The sequence below is a fragment of the Stenella coeruleoalba genome (assembly GCF_951394435.1).
Source record: "Stenella coeruleoalba genome assembly, chromosome: 6".
Taxonomy (NCBI): Eukaryota; Metazoa; Chordata; class Mammalia; order Artiodactyla; family Delphinidae; genus Stenella; species Stenella coeruleoalba.
Window position 1 is genome coordinate 47,681,487 of NC_137151.1, and position 25,320 is coordinate 47,706,806.

General features: G+C 41.8%; 1 long non-coding RNA gene across 1 annotated transcript in view; it reads right to left on the reverse strand.

The window, feature by feature from the left end:
• Nucleotides 1-192: 192 nt before the first annotated feature.
• LOC307188220 overlaps nucleotides 193-25,320 on the reverse strand; it is a 31,398-nt gene continuing 6,270 nt past the window's right edge. The window contains exons 2-3 of the long non-coding RNA XR_013828848.1: nucleotides 14,454-14,593; nucleotides 193-473 (exon numbers count right to left, since the gene is read on the reverse strand). This is a non-coding gene — a long non-coding RNA (uncharacterized lncRNA). The remainder of the gene's footprint in view (nucleotides 474-14,453; nucleotides 14,594-25,320) is intronic.

A 25,320-nucleotide genomic window follows, 5' to 3' on the forward strand; every position in this document is an offset into this window, starting at 1 on the left:
AGGATAACAGCTATGAAGTACTCTTTAGGAAAAATTTATTAGAGAGGGGGCGAAGGCGAAAAAATCAGCCAGGATGGGTTCCTGTAAAGTTGAGCCTTGGCCTCACAACTACTGCCCTTGGTGGAGGAGTTAGGGAGGCCTGAGAAGGGGCAGCTGTGAGCCCTTAGCGGGTGACATTGCCAGTGGCCTGGGTGACGAGCACCAGCCAGCAAAGGGCTCCTAGGTGACACACCAAACAGCATCTACCACAACTGCCATACACTTTCTTACAAAAAGCTATTCTCTAACAGAAGTCAGGTAAATGTGTATTACAAACAAATTCTCTTGAAAGTTACCTTCTGCTCTTTCTGTCTCATCTTAGTCAAGCCACTGTGGACTTTGCCTTAGAACCTGGTAAGTGGGCTTATCTTCTCACACATATCCAGCCCATGGCCGTTTCAGTAACAATACCATCTTGCCGTACAGGGTCTACCCTGCAAGGAAAATGTGAAGTTGATTAAAATGGCTTTGACAACTAAGATATTGCTTCTCCTTTTTCGTGTTACCTTCCCACTACCCATTTTCCATAAGTATCCAATTTACTCTCTGATTGACTGTCTAGGGCCAGCAGGGTGAAAAGCTGTCATCAAAACTAGGTATTAAGGGGGCTTCCCTGGTGGTGCAGTGGTTGAGAGTCCGCCTGCTGATGCAGGGGACGCGGGTTCGTGTCCCGGTCTGGGAGGATCCCACATGCCGCAGAGCAGCTGGGCCCGTGAGCCATGGCCGCTGAGCCTGCGCGTCCGGAGCCTGTGCTCTGCAGCGGGAGAGGCCACAGCAGTGAGAGGCCCGCGCATACCGCAAAAACAAACAAACAAACAAAAAAAACCTAGGTATTAGGCATTTAATTATGTAAATTTCAGACCAAAAATACGTAACTAATAGTGAAGCAAAACTCAGAGTGCCTTTATCAAAGAGCCCTTCCCTCCCTAAAAAATTTCCAGAAATATATATTTCAGAAGCCAAATAACTTTCGTTTGGGACATGCCACACAGTTTATCTTCATCTGAGAATGTTGTAATAAACATTTTGTAGTTTTCTGATTTCTGTTTATTGCCTGCCCTCCACTTGACTATAAATACTGCAGGTGTAGTTGTCTTTCCTGTTCACCACCGTATCGCCAACACCCAGCCCAGTGCCTGGTTCATCACAGCGCTGAACAATTATTTGCTGAAAAAAAATTATGACCCTTAGTCTATTGCAGCTTTAAAAATTCCTGGAGTAGTGAACCCTGTTTAAATGCATTAATTCAGTGTCTCTTAAATGAATTTATGCACAGACCTACTCTTCTCCCCCAACCCCCATCTGGAATATATTTTGAGAAATACTACCTTAAAGCAAGAAAAACAATTCAATAGAGGTTGGGATGTGACCTTGGTCTAGGTGGTGATTGTGCTGGTCATTCACCTTCTGCCCTTCCCCAAATCCGTTCTCCACATTCTTCTACGCTGACCTTACAGGCTCCATCATCTGGGCTTTAACGACCTCTGGTTTCTGGTTGGATTTGGCCAATGTGAGGCAATGCAAGAGATGAAAGGGTAGGGGGAGGGAGGAATTTCTTTCCTTCTCCCCCTGCTCCCACTGCAGTTCTGTCTGTGGCTGCATCCCTCCATTACAATTGCTTCTCCCCAGGAGAACCCCTTCCATTCTCTAAGCCCATCCAGGCTCCCGGTAACACGTTCCCTTCCTCCTCCCATCTCAGTTCTCAGGGAGGTAATGACTTCCTCAGGTGCTAGCCTTGGGATCCTCAACTTTGCCTGTAAGTTTCCTTAATTATACCCCAACTTCCCTAAAGAATCCTTCTGTTATAGTCTCTCCAGATGCCACCATGCCTTCTGTTTCCTGGGGCCCCTGACTATACAGTGATGGCTTCTTCCGTCTGGAATGGACTGCCAAGGGGAAATCGAACACCTTCCTGGCAGAGTTAGAGCTTCACATTGTGGTTTTGTTATTTTGATTGAAGTTTTACGAATTCCCAGAATTTCATCCATATCCGTACAGGTTAGCACAAAAATAAACCCCAGAACCAAAGTAAAGTACTCTTATGAGTTATTCATCTTTCTGGTTCCCAGTTGGGAGGTGAACTATGTATTAGATGGTTTTAATCTATTCCTCACACAGATTCTGAACTTCAAAGAAAATAGGAACTTATTCCTTGGGGCCATCACTCCTCATTTCTAATATAGTTCAGGACACTGTATGCACTCATTGCACATTCATTCAACTCATGTATTCATTTAGATGATGGCCACAGCTGCTGAGAGTAGATGAAGTGGGGGCATTATCCATTAGCTTCAGACTCAAGGGTAACATTTGGCAGCACTGTGGACAAAGGGAAAGAGGGGCACATTTGTGAAAAGAAGGTACCAAATCCCCAGGTGTAATGTTTAGCATCTTTTTATGTGACACAAAGATGGGACTAATATACTCACTTTTTATTATGACAGACGGCAATAATTAGGATCTGTCTAGTGGTGGTAGAATAATGCAAGTGCTCTTTGGGTCTATGAGCATATGCTCTGTAGGTAGGGGTGATGATGTCACTGCACGAACTGTTGCTTTTCGAACTAGCTTTAATAGGTATATTCGCCTTAGAAATCAATGGACTCAGAAAATCAAATAATGTTGCAAAATAAAGTTCCCTAAGATGTGTGGAGAGAAAACTTCCCATTCTGATGAATGGGATATAGAAACCCATGCCTTGTGGAGGTCCCCACTGGCCATCATGAGCAGTAGGAGGAGGTTATGATTAGGGGACAACTAGTCACAGACGTGTCCCTTCAAACAAGTCCCTAAGGCTGGTCAGGTAGCAACCTGCTATTTAGCATCTCAGGAAGCCTCCAGCAGCGTTAATACAAACACAGTCAATTACAGCTGGTCTTTTCCATCAAAGAGTTTGTGAGGCATAAACTCAATATAACCACTGTTTCTGTTTTGATCTCGTTTGCTCCTTAGCCCATTTCTTCTTGGCATAGTTTCCATTACCTTGGAGATTATTTTACAGGATAAAATGGTTGCTTTCTAGTTTTGTGGGTCCTTGATATGGGTTATGTGCTTCCCTTCTGTGGAACTGGTTTGTAGGATTTCAGGCTAAACCTGTTTGGGCAGCTAAACTTGTGATGAAAATAATAATAACCCAGTTCTCCTATTCTTGCTTATAAGTATTTATTTTAATAATCATTTGTTTGTATGCTTATCTCCTTCTCAAAGTATTAGTTCCCTGAGAGCCTGTCTCTTTAGTCTTTATGTTGTCTTAGGAGCTGACTCTTCCCAGGACGACTAAGGGTGGAAACAACCCATCCCCCCAGGGAAAGACCAACCCTGGCTTTTTATCTCCACCAGAAAAATGATATCAGAATCTACAGGTATATTCCCCAAAGTCTGAGTTACTCAGTCTTAACACCATGTGTAGGACATCAACAGTTTAGTATAATAGCTATAATAGCTTTATTTTATTCCAAGTAGGTTACCTAATATTTCTTATCCTCCCTTACATATACCAAGCACTGTGCTAGGTTAATTACCTACTCTATTAAGGAAGAAGAAGTAGATTGATGTGGCTGAGAGTATTTAAGTAGAGAAACTTCAAAATATATTAAAAACCGCCAGGGAAAGTCGAATTTCAGCAACAAGCATTTGGGGTGTATAGGTGGGATTTGACTAGTTGGGAGTGAGAGATACATTTTAGGAGCTAATTCAATAGCATGAATAGCAAAGGCTGGAGTAAAGTGATATTGGAAGGTAGGAGACCAGTTGAGAGAAACTTGCAATAGGCCAGAGAAGGTATGACATCACATAACATGGGCCTCACTAGGATGAGGCCATGTGGACTGGAGAAGAATGTTCAGATATGAGCCTGTCAAAGATATGCATTAGGGAAGAGGGAGAAATCAAGGAAGACCCCAAGGTTTCCTAGCTGATGGTGGAGGGGGTGGGGAGATAGCAGATGACAGAGAAAGAATGGACAGTCTGGAAAGTGGAAGAAATGACCAGCTTGCTCTACCACATCCCTCTTCCTCTTCCTGAAAACCCTCACAGCTAGGAGCTTCTGAAACCTAATACCAAATTCAGTTTTTGAGGATTCAATTCACTAAGGGAGGAAGTGTTGAACCAGATTCTAAGCCTCCCTGAGCTCCTGCCTCTTGTATTCTTCATGAATCATAATATTTACTAGAAGGGGAACTGTACTTTCTACTTCCCATTCCAATTTGCTGTCCTCATGGAGAATCTTATTTTTGCAACACCATTAGACATTCTAAATTTGGAATTTCCCAACTCCCATCAGCATAAGTGATAGTTTTAATGTTTCTTAAATACAGTGTTTGGGCATTTAATTATATTATGCAAAATTAGTAAACAGCTATTTCAAGACAGTGCTGATTAAACGAATCTGCAAGGTATGGTATTTATTAGTATTGTATTTTCAGAACCAAGTGATATAGTATCCTAGCTCTTGAAGTTGAAAGATGAGTGGTGCCTAGAAAATGATTTAACAGTGATGATGGCTGGTGTTTAATGAAATAGTTGTTGTGATGACTTCTTGTAGAACTGATTACACCCCCGAGGGGCTGGCTGAGAGAGAGAGACACGTGTACTCTCCTTTTTTCCTTTCCATCACTCACATAGCCCCATGGACGCTCCTCACGCATTCTAGAATTTTTGCTCTTTTTCACATTGCTAGATGTCCTGTCAGCTAAAAGAGTTGCTGACCAGGGAGAATCCCAGCACTGCAGATGCTGTAGATGAAGATGGCTGTAGAAAAGGGACCGAGGGATTGTGGAGGGAAGATGATGGATGGAAATGTTGAAAATAAAATACATCTTTATGCTGGTACTTCAGCTAAAGCCGTGGTGTCTTTTTAGTGTTCACCCTTCTGTCATGTGATGAGGTGCCTACAGAGTCCCATGCCTACCGTGCTGCTGTTAATTTCTTCAGGTTTCTTTGTAAAAATAAGGTGTCCGTGGCAATATATTCTAAAATCTTTCTCATCCTCTGCATCCCTCTCCCTATTTGTATGCCTTTTCTTATTTTTAAGGAATTCAGAGTGAAAATATATTCGTTACTGGATGGTTTCTGGTCTATGAAATCTGCCTTCATTCCAGATATTTATCTGTAACAGGATTCCACAGCCAGGCTGTTGTTTCAGAGACTGACTGGTGAGGTAGCAGTTTGAGGCCTGATTTAAGACTTTTGGTAAGATTTCACCAGACCATGTCTCAAGATCATCACCAGAGACTTTCTTTCCGTCTGTGGCCACCTGGATGTTACGTGCAAAACACTATACTAGTTTGATCATATATAAATCCCACTGGTAGCCTGCTTCAGGGAAAGTGGCTGCTCTTGGCCTATCTGCCTTTTCCAGAACGCCTATGAATATCTTAAAATATGGATATCCTGCATATAAATGTACTTTTAAGGACGTAATAGAGGATAAATTAAAAATCTGTGAGTTTCATATGCATGACTTTTCTCCTGGTATCTCAAATTCCAGTCTGTGAATAGCCTCCCTTCCTCCCTTGGGCCTGAAGTGGGTGATGCTGTCTTGGGCTGAATATCCCAGGGCTTCAGCTCTGGGAATCATTTCTATACCTCCCGGAAACCATGGGGATCGACCTAGTCTATGGTATATTTTCAACTGTGTGGTTGGGTCTTTGGTTATTTTGGAATCAATACATTTGTCCCTTTTTCTGCTCTTTGTCATCCCTTTTCTTTTTTGCCCCTAGGGTTTTTCCTTCTCTCTAGTTGTTCCTCTGTACCATTTGTGTCTGCACATCTGTGTATCATCTCCATTTCCTACTGGTAAAGGCTTTTGGTTAAATTCTCAGCTATTTATATGCTCTTCGCTGAAAAAGACGTTACTTTTTGTCATTTCTGCATCTTTTCCTTTCAGGAGCTAGCTGCCCTGCCCCTATTTGGTGGTGCTGTCTGACCACCTGGTCTCACCTCCTCTGGTACCCAGCTCTGGTTGGTCCAGCCCTTTAGTCTGCACCTGATTCACTCAGGTATGGGCATGTAACCTAAGTCAAGCCAGTCATAGTTCTTCCCAGGATTTTTGTGAGATCTTGCAGGGAAGTGGCCCATTTTCATGCTTTCTTTGGGATAGTTAACTGTAGGGAGAGTAAAGCTTAGGACTGGCAAGTATTACCTTTGTTACATCAGGGGGGAGTCTCTCTCAGAATGAAGCCAACACAGAGAAAAGCAAAGCCAAGAGAGAGAGGGCTGCATTGAGTCCTTGACATGGTTGAGCCCCAGGCTCCCAGCCACTCCTTCTCAGTTACATGGGCCAATAAGTTCCCTTTTCTGCGTAAGCTACTTTGAGTTTCTGTCCCAGCACCTAAAAGATTTCTGACTAAACCACAAACACGAAATGCCAGTTATAAGTCAAGAAATGTCACCTTAAACAAGAGAAGGTCTCACTAGCCTACGACTAGAAATATAATTTCACATATATTTAGTACCGAATTGTGAATGAGAGGGACTAAATTCTTTCTTACCCTCCAGAAGGTGGGGACCACAAGCCCAGGTGTCCCTAGTTATACCCGGTCCTGCTGAGTGCTTTTCACCAGTGCTCAGAAACAGGTCGCTCAAAGGGGTCCCTAGCATTTTTGTTCATCATCATGCTGCCGCATCACTTTTTTGTAAAGCCCCAAGGTTCTGTCCCCCTCAGGTCACTGCATCAAACACCAGTCTGGCCCTTGTGAGGCAGAATGGAGGCTGCTCTTCCCTTTACCATTCCTTTTCAAGACTGAGAGAAGGTCCTTCTCTTGATCTGGACACCACAACCGTGAGCAGAGCCTACCTTACCCGTGTGTGGGTTGGCTGTCCTCATAGCCCACAGGCTCAGCGTGGAGAGGCCAGGCCACTCCGAGTTCTCTAGGTGTGTCCAGCCCTCAGAGCCAAGACCCAGGGAAAGGATGCAATTTCTAGTTCCTCCAGTCTAAGGCCTGCCTCTCCAAGCCTTATTTCCTGTTCCAGAAGCAACTTAGATCGTTGACAGAGGCAATGCCTTCTCCATGTGGGGAAAGCCTACGCCACGCACAAGAGCATGGTGTTGCTCACTGGCTCCGGTGGGCTAATGACTCAGAATGTACCGACCAACACCAGCACCTGCAGCCTTCAGTGACACCTTGTGTGGGACAGCGCCAGTCCAGTCCAGTCCTGTTGAATTGTTCCCTTCAGTGCCTTTCTCCTAGTAAGAGGTGGAGATCACCCCTTAACATATACTATAGTCTTCATGCTGCCAACTTAAGACACACTCCTGAACACTGCCTGGAATTGAGTTTGAAGAAAAAGAAAGAGGGTGTAGTGTAGAGAGTAAAGGGAATGTGTGTCGGGATGTAAGTATGGTCGTCAAAGAAGGGGTATCTAAACAGGGGACGTCAGAGCTGGTTCCTGAGGGAGTAGAAGGAGCCAGGAAGAGAAAACATTATGTTCCCAGAAGTGCAAGAGACTCAAGATTTTCAAAAAGGTGAAGGGAAGCCGTGTACAGTGGGAGAGAGAGAGAATGGTAGGGAGCTAGGCAGGAGTCACACCATGCAAACAGTTTACAGATGTTTGAATTTTATGCTAAATGCAATGAGAAGCCACTGAAGAGTTCTACATGGGTCAGATACTTAATCAGATTCATGTATTTAAAAGACTAGTTTGGTTTCTGTAGGGAGAATGGATAAGAGGAGGCAACATGGTAAAGAAGGGAACCCAGTGAAAAGGCTTTTGCAGTGGCTCAAGTCAAAGATGATGGTGGCTTGGCCAGGGTGGTGAAATAGAGATGGAGAGATGGAGACCAATTTGAGAATATTTTGCAGGCAAAAGAGACATTTTATTGATTATTTGTTGTAGGGGGTATGGGAAAGTGGCATCAAGAATGATTCCTAAGTCTCCGGATTACACCATTGGATGAATGGTGGTACCATTTACTAAGAGGGAGAAGACCAGGGGAGGAAAAGTTTTCGAAAAGAGGTGGTAGGAATCAAAAGTTCAGTTTTAAGGACAATTTTGAGATACAAGAGATTCACATGGAGACATCATATAGGTTGGTGAACAGACCAGAGCGCATTTCAGAGCCTGGAGATTATTTGGGAAACCTCAGCATGTTGGTGATAGTTGAGCCATGCAATGGGATGAGATCACCTGAGGACAAGGCCCTGGATTAAGCCTTAGGAACTCCAATAATTGATGGCGAGGTAAAGGAAGAGAAGTTGGCAAAACAGACTATGGAGAAGCTGCCAAGGAGGAAAACCTGGAGAACACAGGATCCGAAAGGCCAGCAAAAGAATACCTTCAGATGAAGGACAGCTTAGCTGTGAGAGCTAGAAGAAGAGCTCAGAGAAGTGAGCACTGGGTTTTGCCCCACACAGGTGATGGGTGGCCTTGCCAAGGGTTCTTTTTGGTGGAATAGAAGAGACAGAAGTCAGATTGGGTTGAGGAGTGAATGGGAGAGGAGGAAGTCGAGACAGCAAAGGTGGAGAATTAATTCAGGGACTTTGTAAAGGGAAGTAGGGAAAAGGGAATAGTCACTAGGAAAAAAGTGGGGCCTGAAGTGTTTTTGTTTTTTATTTTCTTAGATAGGAAGTACTAGACAGTATTTACTGATAGGAATTAAGGAATTAGGGGAAAAGTAAATAAGGACTCAGGAGATTGAGAACGACAAAGAGAATGAAGTTCTAAGAAGGGATAAAGTCAATAGTAGTGCTTTTCAAATGTTAGTGTACGTGGGCCTGTAAATCCCCCCAGGAAGCTTGTGAAATGGCAGATCCTGCTTCAGCGGGTCTGGCGGGGTGGGGGGAGGTGAGGGTGGAGGGATGAGATTTTGCATTTCTAACAGTTTCCCAGGTGATACTGATGATGCTGGTCCAAAGACCACTTTGAGTAGCAAAGGTGGAGCAAAAAGGGATATGCTTTTAATAAATGAAAAAATGGAGAAGAGAAAAGAGGGCATACAAGCCATCTCCGAGAGGGGAAAAGTAAGCCCTAAAGAAATGTAGTTAAATTTCTGGGCAGAGTTGAGGGCCCATTTGAGGTTTGCAAGTATGAACCTGATGTGAAACCAGTCTACAACATTTCGTAGCTTGGCTGCCCACAAGGAGAGGGAGATGGCTGCATTTCTCTATTGTTGGGGTTTTGCCAGTTGAGTATGAGAGTGGGAGTAGGGGTTAGAGAGGAAGGTCTTTTCCAAACTGATTGTAAGGATGATCATGGAATCTAAGCTGGACAAGAATGGAAGGGGACTTACTGTTCCTGCCAAATGTATGTCAGTTGTGATGGCAACATTAATCTCCGTGAAGAGACATGTCAAGGTCATTCTGGAAAACAAAATACTGGCTCATTATACAAGCACATGCTATTGTCTTAAAAAACACTGATTCTAATTGAGAAATGAGAGGTATCAAATAGCTATGGATTTTCTGTGATTCCTGTGTATTAGCTAAGAATGTGTTTGGCTGTAAGAAGAGATGACTCAACGAGTAGTAGCCTAAAGAGCATCTAACATAACAAGAAGGTAGAGGTAGAACCATTGTTCTTTTTAACGCTCAGCAATGCCATTTTGGATCCAATTTCTTTGTAGCCTTTTTGTCCTCATAGTTATTTCCTCCTGCTTACAAGATGGCTGCTGCTGCTCTAGACAGCCCTTCCACATTCATATCAGGAAGAAAGAAGGAGACGATGATGCCAACTGCAATTGTCCCTTTTTATCAGAAATGCAAAATCTTTCCCAGAAACCCCTTAGCAGACTTCCACTTACATTGTATTGGCCAGAATCTCATCACATGTCCATTATGCAAGGGAAGTGGGTAAAATGAGTATTTAGCTTTCCTACTTTCCATGATAGAGGTTGACAAGGGATAAAGGTGTTGGGAATGGGTGTTGGTTCAGCCCACCTATAATATCTGTCTCATTGAGAGCTGGCTGGAGACCTTATCTAAGTATCTCTGCTTTAGAGCAGTCAGTCCACCAGTAATATCCTATTATGTTAAATGTACTGTGCTCAGTAATAAAGAACTGTCTTCTCTTACACTTGGTTCTCCTTCTAGTCTTAGACGGCATGAAGGTCTGTGTTTGAGCAGGAATATGGAATATACTGCTCCAATAACAGAGACCTGTTATTCTCTGGGCCTGCAATAACTCTTAACTGGCTCATATTCCCAAGATAATTCAGTGGTTGTTTAGGGGAAAGAAAATAAAGAATGACAATGTTCAATAAATGTTTGCCAAATTAAGAAAGATGGAAGAGTATGAATTACAGAGGCCCCAAAGATCTACCTACTGAAATATAACTCTGTCATCATTCCTTTCCAGATAACAGACTGTATATTTATTTGGACTAAAATTCAAATGTTATATATGTTAATTTGTAAGTCCCAGGCTTCACACAGTGATGGTGGTACATGTGTCACATCTGTAGTGATAGCTCGATTCTCAATGCTCCAAAGCCCCTGCCTGCCTAATCGGCAAGATATCTGATCTCGTCCCACAACCCTCTCTCCCCTCGTGTCCCCAGATGTCATTAGCCATTCCCATGTATACATTGTCCACAGTCCTTTACTGAGTTCCAAAAAGGAGACAGATAGACTTTGAAAGCTCTAGGAGCAGAAACTTCTCTGTTGCAGCATAGATAATAAACCCCAAAGACAGTGCACATAAAGCAAATATGCCTAAAGCACAGATTCAGGAGCCAGATTGCCTGGGTTCTAATCTCAGCTCTGCCACTTGTTAGATATGGGACCTCGGCCAATTACTTAATCTCTATGTGCCTCAGTTTCCCCATCTGTAAATTGTAAATAATGATCATATCTTTCCTAGAGTGTTGTTTCGATGACTGAATGACTAAATACATATAAAGAGCTTAGAGCTGTGCCTGGCACTAAATAAATACTATATAAGTGTTTGCTATTATTATTATTACCACTACTACTACTGCTACTAATACTACTGTCCTTATTTATATTTGTAATAACCAGCTAGTGCCTCGCACCTTGCACACTAGAGACATTCAATAAATATCTGTTGAGATGTGTTTTGAAGGAAGGAAGATGAGGGCAATTAGACGGTGGGTGATAAGACTTGTGGTATCTATTAAAAGTGATGCTAATTTTTAGCTCAAGAAAGCAGAAAGAATAAGAAACTGTACATGACTGCCTTAGAGAGAATATCTTCTTGCCCTCTAACTTAGATGTCAGCCCTCTGTATTCAAAAAAATGAAATCCTGTGTTGCCACTTCCTGGATTATTAAAACCCCCTAGAATGGTGACTTTCATGCCTCCAACCCCACACCTGTTTGGAAGCTCGTATGTGCTGCTCCCGAGGAGAGAGACCGACTGTCAGCTGTTTTATATACTGTGGTTTCATTGCTTCAAAAGGTTTTTTTTTTTAAAAAGTCACTGCACTAGATGAATCAAGAAAAGAGCATATACAGCTGCTTTCCAGGGTTTCTTGTTTGGCTGACCCAGACCCAGCACCTCATGCATTTCCTGGTGGGTCTGAGTAGAGCTCTGTGTGAATTGCCCTCTGAATCAAAAACCAAGCAAATAACATGCTTGTCTAAAGACCTTTCTTCCTGCCCTCTCCTCGCTTTTTATTCCTTATTGTCCTTTTGTGCACCAGTTATGCTATACATTTTCTTTTTATGTTTTTATGGCTGCTGGGGTTGCTTTCAGAAGGATATCCTAAGATGGCAGAGAAATTAATGCATCAAGGGATTTCAAGCAGGAAAATCCATCTGACCTGGCGACAGTTGGTAAGCATTAGAGGAAATCTCACTTACTGGAGAACCATAAGTTCTGCAATTTCATTTCGGCTTACTTTGCTGCCCTTCCCAAAGCTCCGGGTTCAAAGAGAAGAGGAGAAAGCGACTTCACTGAATTTGGTCAGAGAGAGAACTTTGAAGCCCACAGCAAAGCTGTCCAGAGCAAAGGAACTGTAAGAAAAATATCTCGTTGTTGGTCCAAATCCGACTTCCTGATGCCCTGTTGCATTTTAATGAAAACTTGAAGCCATGTCCCCGACTTTCTTTCTAGCTGATGGATGGGGACTATTGCTTCTGAAGAAGGCACACATTCTTTCTGCCTTTTTCTCCTTCTAGCTGCTTTATTGGATGCTTTAGGTCAACCACTTATTGTTTTGTGATGAAGGCTGCACACCAGCTCATCTCGGAGTGGTTTGTGTTCTTCCACAGGGGCAGGGCCGAGGAAGAATGTCTTTTTCAAGAGAGGAAAAGTGGAATTTGTCAGTGATGCACACCAGATAGGAAGGGAAGGAAGGAGACTCTGGTTATTCACAAAAGGATTCTAAGACGCTGAAAAGTGAGCCCGACAGATTCAGTCAGCAGCTGAGGTCATCTGCCTGCAATTCAGTGATCTGGACTCTAATCACAGAGCTGATAGGACCAGGGGCCTGTGTGGGGCTGTGCACTTTTCTGTGCTTTGAAGGTCATGACAGACACTAAGGGTTTCATCAGGCAGAGTGAGGAAGACTCTCTCAGGAAGACCTTTGACCTGAGTCTTGTTCTTTTTTTTTGCGGTACGCGGTCCTCTCACTGTTGTGGCTTCTCACGTTGTGGAGCACAGGTTCTGGACGCGCAGGCTCAGCGTCCATGGCTCACGGGCCCAGCCGCTCCATGGCATGTGGGATCTTCCCGGACCGGGGCACAAACCCGTATCCCCTGCATTGGCAGGCGAACTCTCAACCGCTGTGCCACCAGGGAAGCCCCTGAGTCTTGTTCTTTGTGTGGTTAGTCTTCCACCTGCTCCAAATTTAACTCTTCCATACAGACCTGTGAAATGGTTCTATCCTTCTTAAGCGAATCAATCCAATTTAAGAACTCAAATTAGAACTAAAGCAATTCCATTTCTATGCCAAAGTCCATTTTAGCGTTGCTGTCCTGTGATGTCACCATCTCTCTGGGGGTATTGCACTTTCCTGACCAGTGTTTTCTAAAAGGGACTTTTTTTTTTTAACATCTTTACTGAAGTATAATTGACTTACAATGTTGTGCTAGTTTCCACCGTACAACAAAGTAAATCAGCTATACATATACATATATCCCCATATCTCCTCCCTCTTGCGCCTCCCTCCCACCCTCCCTATCCCACCCCTCTAGGCGGTCACAAAGCACCGAGCTGATCTCCCTGTGCTATGCTGCTGCTTCCAACTAGCTATCTATTTTACATTTGGTGGTGTATATATATCAATACTACTTTCTCACTTCGTCTAAAAGGGACTTTTAAAAGAAAAAAAAAGATTTCACAACAAATACTCTAATATTTTGCAGTACCTCTAAGGCTATATCTAATTTTGAGGGGAAAAACCCTAAGAAGTAATGCAATTTTGTTTACTTTTGATGTGTGGTTTAAACCTAAGAGTCAAGTAATTATTGATTGTATAACTGTGTAGCTATTAGGTACATATGCCTACTTTAGTTATTACGGTATGCCAAAGAGTTTCAATACTTTTTGTTCATAAGATGTTTAAAATTTAGGTAGGGAAACAAAATAATCTCAAATAGCAATTAGTGAGAAGACAATGTGATAATTAATTGTATTTTAAACTGACAAAGTAAAGTGCTAAAGAATCAAGTATAGAGAACAGAGTTGGGTAGGATGAGATGTTAATTGCATAGGATGGATTAAAAAGGCAAAAGCAGTTACAGAGGGACGACCATGGTACCGCTTGCTAGGGAACTGAGGAGAAAGCAGCTTTTAAAAAATCTCGTTCTTCGAAATAGGGTCATTTGTAGAGACGTGGATGGACCTAGAGGCTGTCATACAGAGTGAAGTAAGCCAGAAAAAGAGAAACAAATACCGTATATTAATGCATATATGTGGAATCTAGAAAAATGGTACAGATGTACCTGTTTGCAAGACAGAAATGAGACACAGATGTAGAAAACAAAAGTATGGAACCAAGCTTGGAAAGGGAGGTGGGGTGGGATGAACTGGGAGATTGAGATTGACATATATATACTAATGTGTATAAAACAGATATCTAATGAGTTCCCTGATGCTGTACAACACAGGGAACTCCACTTCACTGTACAGTAGAAACTAACACAACATTGTAAAACAACTATACCCCAATTAAAAACAAAATCTTGTTCTTGGTTGTATTGCATTGCTCTGCAGGTAGTTTATTATTCTTGATGTCAGATCTATTAGTTACCTTAATGTCTGGAAGAAAAGGAATATACCAATACTTCTGTAATGTGTTAGGTGGAATCTGAATGTTCCTGGGAAGGTTTACTGTGGGAAAAGAGGTGCAAATTTAAGCTTTTACAAGATTGCTTTTATCCCACTGACTAAACTCCTTCTCCTCTCTTACAAATGTTTCCTAGCTTTTCCTAAAATGTCTCACAATGTTCATGAGGACTAGTGTCAGGGGGCTTTAAAAAAAAAAGTAGATTTCTGTTACATGATTTCACTTACCATCAACCATGTTACCACTGTAAGTGGCATAAAGCTGGGCCCGTCATCTCCCACGCTCAAAGCTCCGGGATGTATCAACACTTCCTTTTGAGCAATAAGGCTGCTTCTCCAGCTGTTTTGCCCTCTATTCATTAGGGAAACTGAAAAAACAAAGAGAAATATGAGTAACACGGTTAAAGGAGAATGGGGCAGCCCGTTGGAAGAGTTCTCATTAGTTAATGTTATCAACAAGACCCCCAAGGTCTTAGCTCTTACACTAGTCTTTTCGTAGACTCTGTCTCGTCTCATTCCCTCTGGCACCTATTCCATCAGGGGCTTCATGGTAAGCTTGGGCTTACTGTTAAGGACCTGATAAAGGGATTTCTGTAAAATTCATACTTGATCTTACATTTCCAATTTGTGAAGTGGATGGGAACAAAATTGCTTAGATGCTGTTTTTCATCTGAAACTGGTAAAGCACAAGCAGATTATTTGATGGGGTACCAGGGATCACCAGCTTTCTTTGGACCACACTATGAGAAACACTGTGCTAGGTCCATCAAGGGCATGGGCTACGTTGCCTGAAAAAGAATCAGATGGGGACTCGACGTTCTACATAAGTGGAAGAAGGAAGAAGCCTGAACCTGGAGTGTGGCTGGTTTTTCCTGAAGCTGGGCAGAGGCAGGAGGTGGCTGCCATGGAGTATTCTAGAGGTGGCAGAACCTCAGATGGGAGTGACTCTGTGCCTGTGGAACTAGAAACCAAGCGGCTTAAACATGGGGGTCCCAGAAGAGGTTTCCCTGGCTGAGTTTGGTGAGAGTGTGAAGGATCGTTTGAGGGACTGTCAGCAGTACTAGTTGTTTTTTATGTCCTTAAAGGTTTGTGAAATAAGGAAAAACTCCATCCCAATTGTGTTATCCTCCATTTTCCTGGATGACACATACCTGGGGTTCTTGTAAGATCCAAGAGTGGTGATGAAGCCCTGCTAAACAAATTTCTCATTAACCATGGTGAAGGAGTGTTGGAAGCAGCTTTAATTTTATTTAGAAAAATTAAGAAATATAAATGCTATTGCATTCCAGATGCCATGGGGTAATTAAGATCGGTTACAAGTCTTCAACAGAAGATCACTAAAAAAAGATCTGTTTCTGTTGGGATATAGATTTCTCTGATCTTGTTTGAGAACTGGCTTCACAGGCAAAGCAAATTTAACAAGCAAAAGTGCATACCAATTAGGAATTACTAAAGCCACACTCCCATTTGGTAAAATGAAAAAAGAAAAACCTTAACTAAACTTGGATATAGTGGAATTCATCACTATTTCCAAGCAAAGGTGACAAGCAATACTGAATGCTTCTCTGGAATTTCAGTCACTAAATATGGGGTATTTTAAAGACCTTCAGTGGCCGTGAGCACTCTTGTGAATTTCTCATTCACATCATATCAAGTATATTAAAATGAACTGATAACCACATTTAATGAAATACATATAGAAATGTAAGAGTTGACTTGCAGTCGCGGGTTCCCATGTTGCATTTTTAAAGATAAAAACATTAGTTTTAACTTTGTGATTTTCTTTTTAATATTTGGAACCAATCAATTTTCCCCCATACCTCTAATATTTTCACAGATCCTTGGAAATTTTGAAGGCCCCACAAGATCAAACCTATGGTGCCTAATAGATTAAAGCACCTGTACAGATGGAGAGATAGTGGTCAGATGTATGCTTTCTGTGGTAATTGACCTGTCGTGCTCCTCATAAAAACAGCAGTTTAAAAGGGGCAATGGCCTTAAGCCAGTGTCAGATTCTATCACTTAACATGGCACAGCAATCCTTTCCTTTCCAGGTGAACTGCAAACGTATTTCATTTCAGTGGAAGGAATGTGTCTATAAGGAGGTTGAAAAAAAGTTTTTCTAATGATACAAATAAATTGAACCAGTGGCTGTTTTTCATGGCTTCCAAATGCAAAGGCATTATGATTTGATCAGGTATATTTTATAAGAATATGAAATTTCTCCTTTTTAATGAGCAGGTTTGGGGTAGCTTGAAACAGTGGAATATTGGCAAGAATACTGGACACAGGGAGAGAAAGATGAACTTGGTTTTACTTCTTGCACTAAGGAATTGTGTGAGCTTCACTGCATCTCTTGGCCCGTGCAGGCCTCAGTTACTTCCCTCATGTAGTGAATGATTTGGAGTGAACAGGTACTGTATTTTCTAGACTTCGGTTATTTACAAAGCACTTTCATGATTTTTGCCATATTCATGTGATATCGGGCCAATAATTTTATAATACTTTCATCTGTATAAACTCCACTCTTCACTTTAACAAGTATTTGAGGAGACGTCTGCTTTTGGTCAAGATGAAATAACAGGGAGCAGATTTACCCTCCCACCTGAAACAACTAAATACACGAACAAAATATACAAAGCAAGAATTTTCAAGACGTTAGGCATCAGGCAATGAAGGCAGTGTTACCCCAGAGAGAGGAAACAAATGTGGTGAACTCTACAATTGCCCTAGCTTATTGCCTAGAGTTTCCAGATCTTTCTAAACAATAAGCTGGGGCAATTGTAGGGTTCACTTCATTTGTTTCCAGTTGTGGTACAGGGAAAGGGAATCCCGGCAGAGCCTCGCAGTTTCCCTGGGTTGAAGAAATGGGAGTCAGTGGAAGCCAGGGTGCTGGAGAGTGAACAGCTATACAGAGAGAAAACTCTAGATCTGAAGAAGGTTTCTCTCCAGTATTCAGCTGAGTATTGATCATGCATGCAGGTGAGGAAACTATCAAGTCTGGGGAGAGAACCATCTGAAAGTATTAGAGGGAACAATCAGCAGGGATCATAAAGGGCAGGAAATAGTGCCTATTCTCACCGCGTAGATCTCGTAATTCACAGGGCATCAGGTATACAGAAGGGTATTGCCTCAACAGTGGGGAAAGTTAGTCCTAGACTAAACTCTACTCTGGTCTCATCTAACAAAGCTTAAAAGGAAGACCTGAGAGGATCATTCTGTTTCCAGGTAACCCAACTGCATCCCAGAACAAAGTTCAAGAATATTTATTTAAAAAGAAATTATGGCCAAACCAAAAAAAGTAAAATTGCAATTTATGGTACCCAGTCAAAAATTACCAGGAATGCAAAGAAGCATAATGAAGAGAAAAAAATCGATCAATCAAAACCAATCCAGAACTGACACAATTATAGAATTTGTTCACAAGGATATTAAATCAGTTATTATAACCATATTTCATATGTTCAAAATGCTAGAGGAAAAACTAAAGATTGTAAGTAGAGAAGTGAAACATGAAAAAGATGCAAATTGAACTCCTAGAGATGAAAACTACAGTGGCTGAGGTGAGAAGTGTACTGGGAAGGATTAATGTCATATTGGACATTATAGAAGAAAAGACTAATGAACCTGAAGACAACCTGAATGAACCTGAAGCCACTCTGAATGAAACATAGAGGGGGAAAAAAGGATTAAAGTAGTGAACGGAGCTTCAGGGGGCTGTGGGAACACTTTAAGCTGTCTAGCAATTATAGTCCCTGAAGGGCAGGGGAGGAGACAAAAAAATATTTGAAGGGATAATGGACGAGAATTTTCCAAATTTTGTGAAAACTATAAAGCCACAAATGCAAGGAGCTCAAAGAATCAGAAGCACAAGAAACAGAAACAGAACTACTCTAAGGCACATAATAATCAAAATGGTCAAAACCAGTGATAAAGATAAAATCTTAGAAACAGCCAGGGAATAAAGACACTTTACATACAGAGGATCAAGGATAAGATGACAATGAATTTCTCATGGGAAAAATGCAAGTGAGGAGACAGAGGAGAAATATACTTAAAGTGCTAAAAGAAAAACCGTCTACTTAGAATTCTGTATATGACAAAAATATCTTTCAAAAAATAGTTTTCTTTCAGACATACAAAGATGGGAAAGAATTCATCACCAGTAGAACCACAGTACAAAAAATATTACAGGAAGTCTTTCAGACAGAAGGAAAATGATATTAGGTAGAACTATAGATCTACACAAAGGAATGAAGAGCACCGAAAATGGTAGCTACATGGGTTAAGTATATAATGTTTTTTTCTTATTATTTATATATTTTTAATGAATAATTGACTCAACAAAAATAGCATAATGTGGGGTTTTTAATACAGGTAAAAGTACAATATATAACAACAATAGCCCAAAGCCTGGGAGGGGAGAAACATAAAACTGCTTTTGTTAAGGTTCTTATATGTAAAATAGTACTATATCGATTCAAGGTGGACTTTGATAGTGAAAGATGGATGCTATGACCCCTAAAGAAACCTTCAAAAAACGAAACAAGGGACTATATCTAAATAAGCGAAGAGGGAAGATAAAATGGGATCATAACCAATAATCTGAGAGAAGGCAGAAAAGAAGAAAAAGAGGAAAAAGGGACAAATAGAAAGCAAACAGCGAGTTTATAGATTTTAAACCTAACCATATCAATAATCAACTTAAATAAAAATAAACATCCCAATTAAAAGGTAGAGATGATCAGACTGGATAAAACAAACAAGACCCAAATATATGCTGTCTGTAAGAAAACCACTTTAAAGATAAAGACACTAATGGCTTAGAAGTAAAAGGGTGAACAAAGATATGCCATATTAATTATAAGAAATCTGGACGGGCTGTATTAATATTAGACAAAGTAGGTATCACAACAGAGAATATTATCAGGGATTTTTTAGAAGTCCATTTCATACTGATAAAAGGGTCAATTCAACAAGAGGCTATATCCACTCTAAACATTTATATACCTAATAACAAAGCTTCAGAACACATGAAGCCAAAACTGATAGAACCACAAGGAGAAATAGAAAAACCCACAATTGTGGTTGCAGATTTCACATCCTTCTCTCAATAATTGATAGATCAAGCGGGTAGAAAATCAGTCAGAAAATTTGAACACCAGTCCCAACCCAAATGACCTGACTGACGTTTACAGAACATTCCACCCATCTACAGCCAAATACACATTCTTCTCAAGGGCACACAGAACATTTGCCAACAGAGATTGTATTCTGGGTATAATGCAAACCTCAATAAATTAAAAAGGATTCAAGGCACACACTGTATTCTCTGACCGCAAAGGAATTAAAATAGAAATCAAAACCAGGTATCGATAACCCTGGTATTGTCTGGATAGCCAGACAATCTCCAAATATTTGGAAACTAAGTAACATGCTTCTTTGTTATCCATGGATCAAAGAAGAAGTCAAAACGGAAATTACAAAGTATTTTGAACTGAATGAGAATGAACACAACATATCAGAATTTGTACAATTCCACTAAGGCAGGACTTAAGAGGAACTTTATAGCACTAAACCCCTATATGAGAATAGAAGAAAGATCTCAAATCAACAACTTCAGCTTCTACCTAAGAAACTAGAAAAGGAAGATGGAATTAAACCCAAACTAAGCAGAAGGAAGGATTGGGCTTTTCTCTGGCTACGGTTAGCTGTGTGACCTGGGCCAGCATTGTTCTTTCTGGTCCTGCCTGGTTTCATCACTTGACAAATAAGGACTGTAAACAATATCAGTGTTCACCAAATGCTGGGTCCGCCACATAGGAATCATAAGGGAGCCTGTTAGAAACACTAATTTCTAAGCCCTGACCCAGATCTAGGGAATCAAAATTTCTGGGTAGGGCCTGAGAACCTGTGCGTTTTAAACACAGAAGTGATAGGAATGTCTGGAGTGGTAGGACCAGCGTCCTTCTCCTTGGTGGCATTCAGTTCAGTGACATGACTTCTGAGGGGATGCCAGCCAGGAAGGCTCAGCCCTAGACAGGAGGCTCTCAGCTTCAGCGTGATCCCTGCCCCGTAACTCAAGTAGCCAAGTCATCATGGGGAACATAAGGGCCTGGACAATGAGAATATTAGCAATGACCGGGATGGACTAACGGTAGAGTGCTTCCATTCATCTTATAACGTTACAGAAGCCTCAGCTTCCGTGGTATTCAGTAGGTGAAGGAGTCTGATTATGATCAAGGTCGGATTCCCAGTCCTTCTAGCTTAGGGTATGATTTAATGTTTCATTTTCATTTTATTTGTGCCTATTTCTGTTCCATAATTTATTTCTTTAAGCATCAGTGCCTTTATCTCTTTGAACAACCTCAACAAATTTATGCTGACATCTTTTCAGACGATTCTCTAAGATGCTTTTCATTTGGAGTGAACTATTCTTCCAAGTCTCTTGTTTCTTGGCTGTCCTGCGAGAAGTTAGCCTTTCTTCCTGTGTTTTGGAATTTTGGTTTGCAGGCTAATTTTGAGTATTCCCTCGAAACTTTTCCCTTCCTGACAGGTTGACTGCCTAGCCCAGTCCTCCTATTCCTAAACCAGAACCAGGTTTTACAGTTGAGCGTAGGATGTACTGCCCCTAGGGGCCATCGAGGGGTATGGCCGATCCATTTACAGAGTGGGTAGTTGGCTCAGTTCCTGAGAGTAACACATTGCCTTTGCGCCTTGTCTCCCCAGGCTTACACTTCTTCATCTGAAGCCATAGTCCCAGTAGAGTGAAAACACTGTCTACCTCTGGCATCTAACAGGAAGCCTGGCTCTGCTCCAACTCTCATTCACATTTAGAACTCCTTGTCCCACAGGGATCAAGCTCCCAGTCACTGGTGCCTACTTCCAGAGCCCAGACAACCCACAGTTTGTGTTTTCCCTTTGTGTCTGGTCCATGAGATCTTATCTTATGCCAGAGCCTGGTTGGGTCTTCCTGGTTTCTTCCCTGCCTCCCTCCCTTCCTTCTTCTTTCTTTCTCTCTCTTTCTCTGTCTCTTTCTTCCTGCCTTTTAAATATTTCATCTGTCATTGCTATGCGTTCAGAGTAGGAAGGTGAACTCACTGCCTCTTGATCATTATAAAAATCTGAATTAATTCATTTGAAAATGGTAAAGAAATGATATTTTTTCCAACCCCAAGTCTCTGGGGTAAGATCCATACCCCCTATCGTGATTGACTCCTGTTTACTCTTCCACTTGACACAACCTGAGCATTTAAATCTTCTGTTAATGCTTGTGGTATGTTATACAAGTTGGTACTTATTGATTTGTTAGAAATGGTATGTGTGTGCATGTCCTGTTCTCCAACATAATCTGCTAACCGCCTAACAGCAGAGACCATGATTTATCATTAAAGTATTAACCAAATGACACATTTTCTGATAGCCACACACAGAAAACCTCAATAAATACCAATTACCAGACTGATTTACCCCACCCATCTCATATTTCCTTAATTCCTCCATCGACTGCATCATGACACAACAAAAATACTTATATATCCCCAAATAATGTTGAAATACAAAAATGGACAGCTATATTCAATATATCAATACAAATATGTACACATTTGATATTTTCAGTTTTTTCTTTTCTTGCTATGTGCTTTGAGAGTTAGTGTCCCCTGATCTTTCAACCTGGAAACCTTGCATAGTTGTCTGCTATCCATTTTCCAGTGAGACGGAGACAGAAAAATTACCAGTGAGATGGAGAGAGAAAAGGGCCTCCAGCCCTGCCCATCAGGAAATCAGCTACCTGTGACCAGAGAGTGAGTACATTCTTTCTCCAGGCAGGTGTTAACCCACCCCAGCTAGTTAAGAGCCTGCAGGGCTTCTACTTTGGGGAGATAAAGAGGCAGCCTGTGTGGGGTCCCTTCTCCTCCCCCATAGAGCCATTTGTTCCTGGGGATACACCCCCTCCAGGAATCCTTCAATGCTCTTCAAACCATGGGCATGCACAATGTACCTGACCTTGTTCAAAGGCAGGGGCTGCACTGCCCCAGGCAAAGAGTAAAGAAATACAGAAAATTACATCTTTCCTTGTCTCTTTCACTCTGTTGTAAAAGGACTCTTGTGTCTGTTGACCAAAACACTTATTAGTTCTCCCTTTTTTTCTATCCACCCTGTAATGCACACCATCAGCTGTTAATGATTCAGCAATAGGAATCTTCACTTTGATAAGATGCAGCCAGTGGGGAAAAAACCGCAAAACTTTGTATTCTCTACACTTAGATCATTCATTTACCTCTGGGAAGAATGCTCTTTATGCCCCTTCATTGAATCAGGCATGGACTTTGTGTGAAACATGTTTTATCCTGTAGAAAGGCTCTTTGGAGAGTGGCATTTACTCAAAGGGAACAAATGCCTGCAGGGTGTTCTTACCGAGGCGGGGGGGTGGGGGGGGGTGGGGGGGTGGGGGGGTGGGGGGGGTGGCTGGTGACAAGGTGTGACATCTGCACAAGAAATATAGTCAAGCACTTGAGCCACCCCGTAGTTCCCAGTAGACAGAGGGCTCATTCACAAAACAACAGTAGAAATTTGGCTTATGTTCGAAAGGCTATTTACTCAGAACTCTACCCACGTGATGGTACTGGCATTTTAACTATAAAATAGGGAAAGGGACGTGAAATCTGTGTGAGACCACGGCTGCCAACACACACTCCTGCACACATGGGCGATCCCTGGCTTAGAGCAGCAAAGACTATAAATCCATGATAAGACGTGTGTTCATGTATCTGCATGAGAAAATGAGGGATACTTAACAAAAATGTAATTTGCTAAGTACGTGGAAGGTTATCCTTATACTGTAGGTTTCCTTTCAAGTTTTAGTTTGGGCTTTTAAAGACAAACTAGAAAGTTACTACATTCCTAAATCCCTGTAAAACAGACTTAAAACTGAGTGGCAGATTTTAAAGACACTTGTGGGTTAAGGGTGGAACACTGGGAGATGTTTTAATGTTTTTTTTTCAAGGGAGCACTGAAAGGTGAAATATATTAGCGCGTGTGAGAGTAGTCATAGAAAAGCGTACTTACTGTTGAATATGTTTGCCAGAAGATTTAGATTCAAAAAAGAGAAGACCTGAAAGGCAGGGTGCCAGTGCTCCTTGACTTGGGAAAAACCAGGGACTTGGAAGAGTTCAGTGGAGCCCACCACCTGACCTCCTACAATGGGGAGTGTTATGGGTTGAATTGTGCCCCCCAAAAGATACGTTGAAGTCTTGACCCCCAAAGTCCCAGAATGTGACTTTATTTGGAATAGAGTCTTTGTAGTTAGTTACAATGAGGTCATACTGAGCTAGGGTGGACCTTAATCCAGTGACTGGTGTCTTGTCCTCTAAGAAAGAAAACGGAGGATTTAGAAGACGCACAGGGAGAACGCTTTGTGATGATGGAGGCAGAGGTCAGAGGGACATATCTACAAGCCAAGGACTGGCAAGGATTGCTGGAGGTACCAGAAGCCACGAGAGAGGCATGGGACACACTCTCTTTCAGAGTCTCCAGAAGGATGCCCTTGATCTTGGACTGCTACCCTCCAGGACTGTGAGAGACTACATTTCTGTTATTTTAAGCCACTCAATTTGTGATACTTTGTTATGGAAACCCTGGGAAACATACACAGGGTTAACCTGTGTAGATACCGTGCATTTTTTGGTTGTTTCCACTGGGAGAGTAAATTCAGTCCCTGCTATTCCATCTTAGCTGGAAGCAGAGATCTACTAATGGTTTTTTGATGAGTTTTTTAATGTCTTGTTATGGATACCTTCTGCATGGGCACATTATGTGAAAAAGTAAGTTTGGTGTTTAATCCCTCAAGCATACCTTCTGAGACTTCCCAGTTTCCTCTGTTAACACTTTCATATTTCACATTTATATGTTAGATTATTTGATCAATGACTTTGTCCCTCACTAGACTGAAAGCTCAATGAGACATGGCACCAATGTTTTTGTTTTGCTCATCACTGTCTTTTCAGCTTCTAGTATGTACCTTTTGGTGAATAAATGTTTGGTAAAAGAATGAATTTTCTGTCTGCAAAATGCATTGCTATTCTTTTAACACAGCATTCCAGGGAACTTCAACACTTCCTGATTTGATTATTCTATGTACTTTCACACTGTCTGTCCTAGGACACCCCTACATTTGCCCAATCTACCCGTCATGGAGAATGTTGGCAAAGGGGCACTTCTGTGTTAGACTTGCAAGATTGTGCCCTATGCCTTCCCCCAAAGAGGAAGGACTGGCTGATGGCATCCCAGGAGCCTTTAAAATTCAAGAGTCTCCCAAGGCTGGACAGCCAGACCCTGCACAGAGGGCACTGGGCAGAGATGTGGTCCTAGAGAACTACATGATCTTACTGGAGAATCCTGTTTTCTTTTGGAAGTAAACTCGTTGGGAGAAAGAGGAAGAAGATAGCTATATAACATGCACCGTGTAGTTAGTACTAGATATGGACTATTCACTGGTGACTCTTCAAAAGACCACCAGAAACACTTATAAATCAAGCAAAGCTAAATTTATTAGCTCTACTGCAATATGGACAACATCTCCTGGACCGTCTCAGTAGAGTCTCTGAATCAGAAAATTAGGGAAGGATATGAGAGACTGAATGTACAAATGCACAAATGGCCGGACCACATATAGCAATAGAGCTCTGACCCACAGCCTCGGTGATAGCCAGCCCAGGAAGCCAAACCACAACCTCTGCAGCAATTGGCCTAAAATGGTCAAGACTGGTCAATGACTGACAGTTCCCCTAATTTTGCTCCCTCCCCCCTCAACTCAGGACTAAGCAGAGAAAGTCAAATATGCCTTCTAATTACCCTACCTCCAGCCTCTCCATGACAACAATTTCCAATTAGAGCATACCAGAAGTTGTCCTTTTTGTTTTTTTAATTATAAAGCTTTACCACTCTTCTGCTTGGGTTTAGTCTCTACCAAATGCAAGTGAGGGTGGCTTAAATCTCTTGACATAATAAACGCTGAATAAATAGCCCCTGTTCTCATCTTGATTCCCTTCATTCATTCCCATAGGTATTTATGAAGTTTTTAGAGCCTGAGCTG